We start from the raw sequence: 12,296 nt of genomic DNA on the forward strand, positions 1-12,296 counted from the left end.
TCTAATAATATTAGTTTCCTGTATTGCGATTCAACAATATCTTGAATTTCATCGGTCAAAAAACCAGTAACATGTCTTGTTTTTAATTCAAATTTATGAAGTGAATGTAATGGTTTATTCATGCTCTCATATTGATTTAGCCTTCTTTCTGTGTATCGTCGTATAACTTGCTGCAATGGTTTTTCTGTTTTGCGCAGAAAACTTTTTAAAATTTGTAAAAAATTTTCGAATCTAAATGAACTAAAAGAATCAAGTGGCCCAAATTTTCGAACTTCATTTGAGATGTGTAATAAATTATGTAGATTATGAGATATATATTCTTTACCATAAATTTTCTCAAATGATTGAACAAAATGTTGCAACAGTTTTTCTGCATAATCTATATTGTTTTTATTTACTATTAGTGTTGGACTGATGAGTATTGATACAGCTACATGCAAAGTCAAAAAGTGTATATATACGTCTGTATTTAAAACAGTTTTTAAAACAATAGGTCCAGTGTAAAGTAAAAATTGCCGAAATTCTGTGGCTTTCCAGTATGCTACTTCACTTAAACTTCGAGGTCGCCTTGAAAATTCTTTAGGCACTGTACTTTTTAAATTAATAAGTCTTTGTGAAATATTGTCTTTTGCTTGAGCACTAATGCGAACAGCTAGTGGTCCACTCATCCACAACAATATCATTTTTTTTACAACGCCCAAACAAATTAAGTGCATATAATCAAGAGCAATATTTGACACTAATCTTAAATTAGGCACAGAGAGTAAAATTGTGGGTTCTCCTTGATGATAATCAGAGTCTGTTTGACGTACAAAGTCTTCGTTAGTTCTAAGTGCATCAGTTGATCTTTGTTCATAAGGAAAGCACATTTTAGAGTTAATAGAATCTCCGTACATTTAGTACAGCTTGAATAGCCATTATGTCCTTTAATATTTAAAATAAAAGATTTTGCTGGAGCATCACAAATAATAGCCTTAACATTAATTTTAATATTACAGTTAAAGAGATCTGAATGATATCCGTTCTGTATTAATGGTATTAGTTCTGTCACAAATTGTTGTAAAAATTCATTGGAATTATTTGGTTTCTTTTCACCATAAAACAGTCCGACTACATGCACTTGATTTGAAATATCGTCTGAAAGTAATATTGGCCAGAAACTGCTTGGCGATGATCTGGATAATGGCAGACCGTCTATGTTAATTAATAAATTAATTTCAGATACCTTCAAAGACTTATTTTTATAGTGCAGCAGAAGTACTTCCAAAGTGCTCAATAAACCAAAGTGGTAATACGATCCTCCAGATAATGCAACTATTTCAGCAGTTTTCTTAGGTGTTTTTAGAAGCGTTCTTGCATCCTTCGGCAAAGTTTTGAATTGTGAATGTGGAGCATGTCTCAGAATTTCCATAAGAGCATTAATTGCATTATGCTTGATTTTAAATTCAAAACACCAATTTCGAAGATCGCGTAACAATTCGTTATTCATACTTTCATCTTCATCGTCAATATATTCAATATCCATGTCTGCATCGTCACTCGAATCATCAGAGTCAAACGATAACGGTTGCATTTCTTCTTGTTCTTCGGAATCAACAAAATTTTCATCGTCTGTGACCACTTCTGATGAGTTATGTATTTCATCTGACAATAATTCGTTATCATTGTTGTCACTGTTTGGTGAATATTGATTAATGTGCTCCTGGTCACTAGAAGAAGATGAAACTGATGGATCATTTTCAATTCGGCATTTTTTTATAGATTCGACCGATGGTTCAAAATAAGTTGCACCACTGCTTGATGTCGATGCTAGCAACAAATCTTTTTCTGTTTCTTCTTGTGCTAATCGTCTCTTATGCCTCGAAGAAATATGATGGTTATCTTTTTTATCCATGATATTTTATTATTATATAAAAATTATTTATTGTTGTATAACCTATAAAATAATCAAATACACTTTAATTGTACATATAGCAATTACATATTATTATATAACAACCGTATATAGAGAAATTCAATACAATAATATATACTTACCTTTGACTCACTAATATTTATTACTTTAAATTATTTTTCACTAGCTTTTAATTTCTAAGCTTTTCTAACTAAAGAATTATTGAGAGCTCACTGAGATTTCTTTTCTTTACTGAATGTGACCATTCCTATCATATTACAAAAACGCAAATGAATCGTTCCTCTGAAACGTTGTAGAGAAATAAGACATTTGTTGTCAACATCAAACAAGATATTAATGTGACGTTTCATGTCCTTCAGATAATAACCGCGAATACAGAAAACATGTCAAAAACTATCCATTTATGATTTCTTTAAGTTATACTGGCGCTACTGCGGTACGCCATCTTATTATATATTATTAAATACGTATTAACTATGTGTTTGATACATTTCCACATTTATACATTTATATAATATGCGCAATATGTCTGCTATGTATTACATACGTATTTTGATTTGGATATTTCATATCTATTGCATTAATTATATATTTAATACATTATATTTGATATGAAATGAAACGCAATGTAAATATGTATTTAATATATATTTGCAATGAAAGGTGCTGTGCGGGAATTACCATGATTATTGGTTCATAGTTACCAAATGATTTAGTCATATCACAGATGTCTATACTAAACTATTAAGATTGCTTCGGACTTACGTCGCATGGGGTTTCAGGTTGTATGCGAGAAAATGGCGGCGGTCCTGTGTGTGTGACGCATAGCACTTGTGCCAGTATCTTACAACATACAGTGTGAGTCGTGGCCATTAAATTGCTGTCGTAAAACAAAAAATGCCTGCATCTTGTTGCAATAAAAAAATATGGACGTTATTATATATTGGACGTTATTTGCTTTGCTCATTTTCAACAAAAGAATTTTATGACTAAACGTAGTGAAAATATGTGGCGGCAGCGGCCATTTTCTCGCATACACCAGAAACTCTATCGGACGCGTCATGCTATCCTAATGATGACATCTAGCAATCTAGATTAGTATAGACATTTGTGGGTCATATTCATCTCTATATTTAGTTAAAACAATTTTACTAAATAATTTAGTAACTATAACATAGGCTAGGTAATTATTACCAGTCATTTTTTTTAGTGTAGGACAGAACTCGGAATTAGTTGCCCATTTCGGCCGATTCTCGGAAGCTACATCTTTTATCTTACCGCGAACGAGCCACGCAAGTGACAGTCGCGGCTCCAAGCTTGGAGCCGCGACTGACCGTGACGGTCACTTAGGCTGAAGTCCTATGGCATGTATTTTCCGCGTACCGCGTAAACGCGTAACCAATAAATTGCGACGTTTAGTATTTCTGTTGAAACTTCTAAAAGAATAGAAAGATATGATTAGTTATGCGGTTACGCGTTACGCGAAAATACATGTCATGGGACTACACTTTTACGCGGCCCGCTCGCAACAAGGATAGAAGGCGTAGCTTCCGAGAATCGGCCGAAATGGGCATCTAATTCCGAGCTCTGATGTAGGATATCCCTATGACAGTAGCTTCCGAGAATCGGCCGAAATGGGCAACTAATTCTGAGAACTGCCCTAAGATATATTCGAAACATTTCTGCTGTGTAGGTGGTGTGACCAGTGGCATTCTCATGGAATATTCCTCGATATTCCCATGTTAATTGGATTTGGTCATCCGGTACGATTATCGATCACCGGAATGCTAGTGCGAAGCGAATATCAGCTGGTTTCCCTGGAGATACTTTGTTAAAAGATTCTCAGATCTTCTCTGAACGCATTATAATTTTTATGTATTCTACATCAATAAAGTTCTCATTTTTTTTTATATTTTGTGAACTGTTATTTCCCACGGACACGACGCGATATCGAATATTCGCGCGACGCAGCAATATGTAGAGAAGTAATATAGAGCACCGGAGTAATTTGACTTGGGCACCGCATAGAACCCTTTCGTTATGACTGATCTGGACGCGGGACTTCTCTGCTGTATGGATACTGTATTGAACGCATATAATGAATATTATTAGCTTGAACGACATCTACTACGATACATTGTACAATGCCTCATTATTATGTTAATATGGAACAATAATTAATAAATTTATAATATTTGTACGTATATATTTATTTATATATATCTTATAAACTTTTAATGAATGAAATAATAGTTCTTTATAGAACAATAGTATCTATAAGTATGTTAATGTTATAGTTCTTTATAGAACAATAGTATCTATAAGTATGTTAACGTTTTTAGCGCGAAGCTACTATGGCTCGCAATAGCGAAAGAGTTAAGAATGTTGATTAGCTCGACCGGGGCGTTGAATAGAACGCAATCTCTCTCGAACCGGAATACCTGGACCGTATCCCCAACCTCGGTCCGCATTATAAGAGGACACCGAGGACGGAGAATTTGGTCTCGATGGAGCAATGGAAATATCACTCGCACTGACATCCGTCCAACATACTCGGGGGAATTCTCGATATGTCCGAATCTTCAAAGTCATTCCAATAAAAATTATCCATATCTTCCAAATCAACATTCTTGAATATCAAATCGAATAGCGGTTCAAGTTCCCGTCATTGCAACGTATCAACAACTACGTTAATTAGACGTTGCATCGTCATCAAGTTGAACAAATGCTGATAATGATGTTGAACAGGAATAGGGAGTAAATTTTAATATTCCTCCATAATTATTTTTTCTCTTCTTCTTCTCGCTGCGCGTATGGAAGCTCACGAACTAATTCACGGACAATGTTCAAGCTAAGAAAAGATTCATATATTCTCACGAGACAACAAATATAAAATAAAATACTTGTAATAAAATATATACATATCTACTTTATACCACTTCCTTGCATATGGTTACAATAAGGAAATAGTTGTAAAATAAGTATTGTAAAATATAAAGCTCACAAAAAGGACATTAACTTTATTGTAGCTGGAAACAATTTTAGTAAAGGCTTTATTACAGCTGGATTATAATTTTAGTAAAGGCTTGCAAAATATTTGTCGAATCGTTAATAATGAAATTTTATTGGCTGCACAAATTACCTTTTTTTTAGACGCCAAATGAAAGGATGACATGAAATTGACATGAATCAATAGTGGATTTAAACACTATACAATTCCAATAATATTAAAGTGACAGCAGAGCATAATAGTAGAGACTTATATAGGGTTTTACGATCGGCCCAGTAATGGGCCAGTACTGGTTGTCAGACTTACAGTGCTAGCGCAATGCTGGTAAAAGCTACTGGTATAGCACTGGCTTCTATCTGGATGATAACCTGGGTTCATGGCTCGTATCAAATCTAGCCCAATACTGGCCACCGACATCGGTTCACTGTTGGGTGCTAATATTTATCCGATACTGGCTACTGACATCGGCCCAATGTTGCATACAGCATTAGTCTGACACTGTCCAAACAGCACAAAAAAAATATTTATATACGTTTTCCTTTCGTTTTACACGCTACTTAATTCATTTTAAATTATACTTTGAAAATTTGCTTACTTACTGCACTACTGTCACTTTGACTGAAAAACGTTTTGTATTGTATAGATATGGTATATCCATGTATGAAAAAAAAAGTATATTTAAAGAATATTTACTTATTTTAAAAGTAAGTAAAATACAAATAAATCATTTGGTAAATTTAAATGAATCATTTTCTGAAAGTGAAAAAACTTTAACTCTCTCTTGAAACACAAAAAGATACTTTTAATATTAGAAAATAATTTATTTAGATTCATAAAATGATTTACTTGCATTTTATTTACTTTTAAAACAAGCAAATATTTATTTAAACACCGTTTTTACATTTTAAAAAACTAATTTTCTTTTTGTAAGAAAATCATTTGCTTATTCTTATATATAGATATTTTAAATCAAAGAAATAATTTTTTTCTCTAGAAATTCATAATTTTACAGCTCATTTTACAAATTTGAAAAATATTACTTTATATTTATTACATGTTTTATAAAATTTAACAAATATTTTTTTCAGTTAAGAAATTATATTTAACAAGATATATTTCTTTAATTTAAAAAATTTCTTTTCATTGTATATACATTACCAATTTAAATTTCGATTTTCTTATTTCCTCATTAATTTAATAATTATAAATAATTACATTTATTTTTCATGTATAATATTTATAGAAATATTTACACACATGCACACACACGCACACAAAATATTACTACAAATACTTATTTTTTACTATAAATATTATATAAAATATTTAGTCTATATTTTAATAATATTTTGAATAAAGATTTTGATACTTTTTCCTTTATGTATAAAAAATATTTATAAAATAATTATATAATATTTTTAAAAAATAATTCGAAAAAAATATTTATAAATACTTATAAATATTGTGTGCTGCCTGGGTGGTCGTTGACATTTACCCGACACTAGTAACTTATTAATCTAATAGGATAAAAGTATCATAACCCGGAACATATATCTAAACCTAGATATTGTTATTATGGCTAACAGAACTCTGATTCATAATTGGCCGTTGAGCAAGTACCGACATTCATTATAATGTCAGACTATTCAATGGCCAATTATCAACCAGTGCTGGCCACGTATTAGCTAACAGAACTGTAGTTCAGAATTGGCTACCGTACGTTTGACAAGCTCGTTATAACTTCAATGACCAAGCATCGACCAGTACTGGCCGAGTATTGGCTGATAGAATTCTGGTTCATAATTGGTCGCCGTACGTTGGCCAAGCATCGGCGCTCGTTATAACGCCAGACTTTAATAGCCAAGCATCAACCAGTACTGGCCCAGTACTGGCTGATAGACTCCAATTGCCAGATAAGTGCCATAGCTCCGGCAAAACCTTGGGTTCGTTGTAAGTCCGGCAAATCCTATATCGGATGACAAGCACAAGATAGTAATGAAACAATAAATACTTGAACAATAAATACTTATCTTTCGAGCGTAAAAAAAGGAAAATATGGCAGGATTCAAAGCCTCAGGAATGTGAGTACAAAGATTCAAAATTATACATGATATAGTGTTTTGGAAAATAATCAAATTTGTCACGAAAAAAATTTTTTTTTCTACATCAGATTTGGAAAATACATGCGATACTGTGACGATGCATTCGTCACGACTAACCGACCGATCAGTCGGGTCGGATACGGCGCGATGTCACATTTTTAATCACACTGGAACAGCTCTCTGAGAGACACCGAGTCTCGCGTGACGCGCCGAGCCGAGGACATGCACAGAGCTTGAGCGCCGCATGTTGAGCCGCGCGCCGACTTCTACTTTTGGCTCGCAGCCAGCAAGTGAAGACTCTCGAGCAGGGATAAAAGCCGGCTCGCAGAGCTCTTCAACACCAGTTCCCCGCAGTGATCCCAGATAGAGCCACTTTTCCGCGCATGCGCGTTACGTGTGTGATGTATCCTGTAACGTATATACGTTCAAGGTGGGTGGAGCAAAAAACGTTTTGACAAGTTTGATAGGAAGACTAACTCCGGTAGGATAAGTAAATAAGTAGATATATTAAAATAGAATGTAGTGCAATATATAATATATGAAATAATAGACTGTAATTCAAAAGGGGCTATTAAGAAAAAAAATTAGAAAGTTTAATAATGCATGGCTAGATGATGATATTTTTAAAGGTTGGTTAGTCCCTCATTCTGAAGAAAATAAAGCTTTCTGCAAAGTACGTGATAAGATCATCAGATGTTGTAAAACAAATTTAATGAAGCATTCACAATTGGTTACACATGTGGAAAATATAAATAGTCAAAGCCAAAATGGTCAGAATCAAAGCCCGGATAATGTTAAAGCCCGAATAATGTCAAAAACTTTCTTTTAAAGATAGAGTAAAACGCGCTGAAATAAAATTAGCAGCACTGTTTGCTGAACATAATATAGCTTTTCAAATCGCGGATCATTTAGTGCCTTTATTAAAAGATATTTGTATGTAACCCGAAGTTATACAATCTATGTCACTGTAATTAAATGTACTAATGTTGTTAAAGAAGTTATTGCCAAACGCGAAATAGACAAAATTGTAAACATTTTGCAGACATGTAGATTTTCAGTTTTAATAGATGAAAGTACTGACATTATTAATACTAAACTTATGTATGTACTAATTAAATATTTCTCACCGATAGATCAAGAAATAAAAACACAATTATTAGAATTATTATCATTGGATGCTATAGATTGTTCCGCAAATAAACTTTTTGAAACTTTTAAAGTATGATAAAAAAATTATTAAGAATTATTAAATTATTAAAGATAAAAAAATTTTTATTGAAAATATTATTAGCATGGCTTGCGATAATGCTTCTGTAATGACAGGATGTCATAATTCTTTGTTTTCGCGATTAAAATGTGAAGTACCGGGTGTAATATTATTAAATTGCATATATCATTTGCAATTATAGCGAGTAAAGCATGCGAAAAATTACCACATGCTTGCGAGAATTTAATTAGAGACATTGCTACATATATTTTAGGCAGTGCGAAAAGATATATAACTTTGGGTGATTTTCAAGATTTTTTTCATATAGAAAGAAAGAAAATACTCAAATTGTGTAATACAAGATGACTTGTGTTACACAAATGTGTTACAAGACTCCTTGATAATTGGGATATGTTAAAACATTATTTTATTTTGGCTGTTGTTGAAAATAAATTACGAAGCGCGGAAATTATTTTACAACATTTAAATGATAATAGCCTTAAAATTTATTTATTATTTCTAAAATATTCGTTAAATTTTTTTACAATTTTAATCCTCTTTTCCAGCCGCGCAAGATTTTAAATCATAAATTATTAGGTATACAACTTTGCTTCCGCTGTTTTTTTCCGAAATTCGAGGCTTTATTGTAAAAAACTGGTTATATATTTATGATTCAAAGTATTGTCCATCTCTGGCCATTACTTTCTCCCATCTTTCGGGCAGCGTACGAATCCTGCGTCGAAAAAACTGGTCATCTTTTGAGGCGATCTACGAATCGATCCAATTTTTTACTTCTTCATAAGACCGGAAGTGCTGGTCAGCTAGGCCGTGTGTCATTGATCGAAACAAGTGATAGTCAGAGGCAACGTCTTGAGAATACGGCGGGTGGAGTAGGACTTCCCATTTCAACGTTTCCAAGTATGTCTTGACCACTTTCGCAACATAGGGTCAAGCATTGTCATGCTGCAAAATCACTTTATCGTGTCTCTCGTTGTATTGCGGCCGTTTGTCTTTCAATGCTCGGCTTAAACGCATCAATTGCGTTCGATACCGATCGCCTGTGATTGTTTCAGTCGGTTTTAACAGCTCATAATACACTACGCTGAGCTGGTCCCACCAAATACAGAGCATGACCTTGGAGCCGTGAATATTCGGTTTTGCCGTCGACGTGGAAGCATGGCCGGAAACTCCCCATGATTTTCTGCGCTTGGGGTTATCGTAATGAACCTATTTTTCGTCCCCAGTCACAATGCGATGCAAAAATCCCTTCCGTCTTTCCCTTTCAAGCAGCTGTTCACAAGCAAACAAACGCCGTTCAACATCTCTCGGCTTCAATTCGTACGGCACCCAATTTCCTTGCTTCTGAATCATTCCCATGGCTTTGAAGCGTTTTGAAATGGCTTGTTGAGTCACTCACAATGATCGTGCCAATTTTTCTTGATTATGACACGAGTTTTGATCAAGTAATGCCTCCAATTCTGCATCTTCGAAAACCTTCTCTTTTCCACCGCTATGCCGGTCTTCGACGTCAAAATCACCGTTCTTGAAGCATTGAAACCACTCACGACACGTTCTTTCACTAATAGTGGCCTCACCATAAGTATTTGAGAGTATTTGATGAGCCTCAGCCGCAGATTTCTTTATATTGAAGCAAAAAATTAAAACCTCTTGCAAATGACGAGAATTTGGCATTTTCAATCGAGAATAACTTTATGATGCAGACACAAATCGACTAATGTTTCTTTGGGGTATGTTAACAGATGCCCAAGTTTATTGTATGACATCTATGATCTATTTATTTCGACCACCACTTACCGCTAAATCCATCTATAGGAAAACGGCGGAAGCAAAGTTATACACCTAATATATAACAGTAGCCTAATATTAATTCATCAAGTAGCTCGAAATTTTATTATTCCTAAGGCTTTAAAACATATTGTTGATATTGATACTGACGATAAAGCAAATATTAAAGAACCGACCGATATATATATGCCCGAGCAAAAATTGAATTTAGTAATTATCTAGTAATGACACAGAAAAATTGGGTCTTACATCGCTATTAGCTAGGAATGTAACGCTTACTTTTCCTAGTGACTATATCAGAAAAATTATCTAATAGCTAGATACCAAAAAATAACTTATAACTATAATTAGTATAGTTATCCACACAGCACAAAACATCTGAGCAATGTCTCAAAAATATTACAATTGTCATTTTTTAAATATTAAATTTGAGATATTCTTGGGATATTGTACAGATATTTGAAATAGAATATTTCGTTTGAAATATTTTAAGAATATTCCATTTGAAACATTACATTTGCGATGTTTCTGAAATATTCTGGAGATCTATCATTGGAAATATCTCAGAATATCTGAAATAATATCTGAAATAGAATATTTAAAATAGAATATCTGAAATAGAATATTCTAGAAATATTCCATTTAAAACATTATCATTTGCGAAGTTTTTGAAATATTCTGGAAATCTGTCGAGGGAAATATATCAGAATATCTCAAATTGAATATTCTAAAAATATTTTCCTTGAAACATTACCTGTTGTACAAATTTCCATTGTATGTACATTTCTTGACTTAAAGAAGTCAGTTAGTTGTTACACTCAAATTTAAATGTTTATGCCCAATTTTTTAGTTTTTCATCCACAATTGAGTGTTTTTTTGTAAGAGTATTTTAATAATAATAATGAATTTGTAAGAGTATACTAATAATAATAATGAACACAATTAATTAAAATGAATAATAATTATATATTGTTATAATATACGTGTGCGTTTGTGTGTTCGTGTGCGTGCATGTTGTGTGTGTGTGTGTCCAGTTCATTATATATGTGAGATAATTTTGAGATATTATAGAAATTATTCAAAATATTTATATATATATTTATAAAAAAATTTTATAGAAACTACTCTATTTCAAATCACGATACATTATTACTTAAAATCTTTTAAAAATCAATCTAAGTCAATGAATTGTTTGGAGAAAAACTATATCTTATATGGATATCCTAGTAAAAATTTAGTTCAATAAACATAAGATTTTTATAATTTTCTATAAAGTGTATATTATGGGATTTTTGAATGGGTACGTTTTTTATTAGCGTATGTCCAAAATATTTCAAGTATATGATATACCAAAAATATTTTAAACCGTTTCTATAATGTCTTCATATAAAAGTTTGCAAATATTTTCACAATATTTCTCAACAATCAAGATCGCAGCACTACTTTTCAGAATTCTATCCCATACCGTCCGGATCGCCGAAAAACGGAGCGCAATAACGGGTCATAGTGAAATTTCGGTAGAATTCTTCTTGTGGAAAAGAATTCACAAATTGGCGTCCTATGAAAGACTTATTATCGAAAAACTGTTTATTAGAACGTTATAAATTTATTTTGACCGTATTGAATGTTTTCAGTTGTCATTTCCATGAAAAGGCGGCTAATTATTAAACATTAAATTGCAATAAAGAAGCATGAAATATTATTTTTGAAAAAAGATTATGATATCACAAAATTCCTTTAACGATCTATCCGTGGCACGCGAAGAGATACGAGTGTTGACAAAATATCTCTGACTTTTCTTTTATTATATTAAATATTTAGACTAAATAGTTTATTTTTGTAGTTGTACTAAATAATATTATAAAAAAATTAAAATTACTTCTTTGGTTGCATATGAGGACAATTAACACTTAGGACAAGAAACACTTAAGCTGCGTTCGGGGAGACGTTATGTAGCGCTATCAGCGTCCTTTGTCCTTGTTCAACTTTCAAGAACAAACAAGGACAGAGCACACTCATAGCGCTAAATAGCGTTTCCCCTAACGCAGTCTTAGTATCAATTAAAGAAGTAGCGCAGCAGCTAAGGTGATACACTAGAACTGCAGATACCTGAAGGTATTTGCAGTTCTCGAGTTCGCGTCCGATTAGTCCTGAGTAAATTTTCTGATGTAAAAATAGTGAGAAATCAATTAAAAGACCTAAATTTTTTAAAATCAACATAAACTGACGTGTGAGTTGAAGATATATCATAAAAAT

At 32.7% G+C, this 12,296-nt stretch overlaps 1 protein-coding gene across 24 annotated transcripts in view; it reads left to right on the forward strand.

Moving 5' to 3' along the window:
• The window catches only part of LOC116850282 (pleckstrin homology domain-containing family G member 5), a 734,731-nt gene that overhangs the window by 43,380 nt on the left and 679,055 nt on the right, over positions 1–12,296 (forward strand). The gene's annotated exons all lie outside the window — the stretch shown is intronic.

The sequence above is a fragment of the Odontomachus brunneus genome, unplaced genomic scaffold, assembly GCF_010583005.1.
Source record: "Odontomachus brunneus isolate Ranch 3 - 2012 unplaced genomic scaffold, Obru_v1 Obru_scaffold_141, whole genome shotgun sequence".
Lineage (NCBI taxonomy): Eukaryota > Metazoa > Arthropoda > Insecta > Hymenoptera > Formicidae > Odontomachus > Odontomachus brunneus.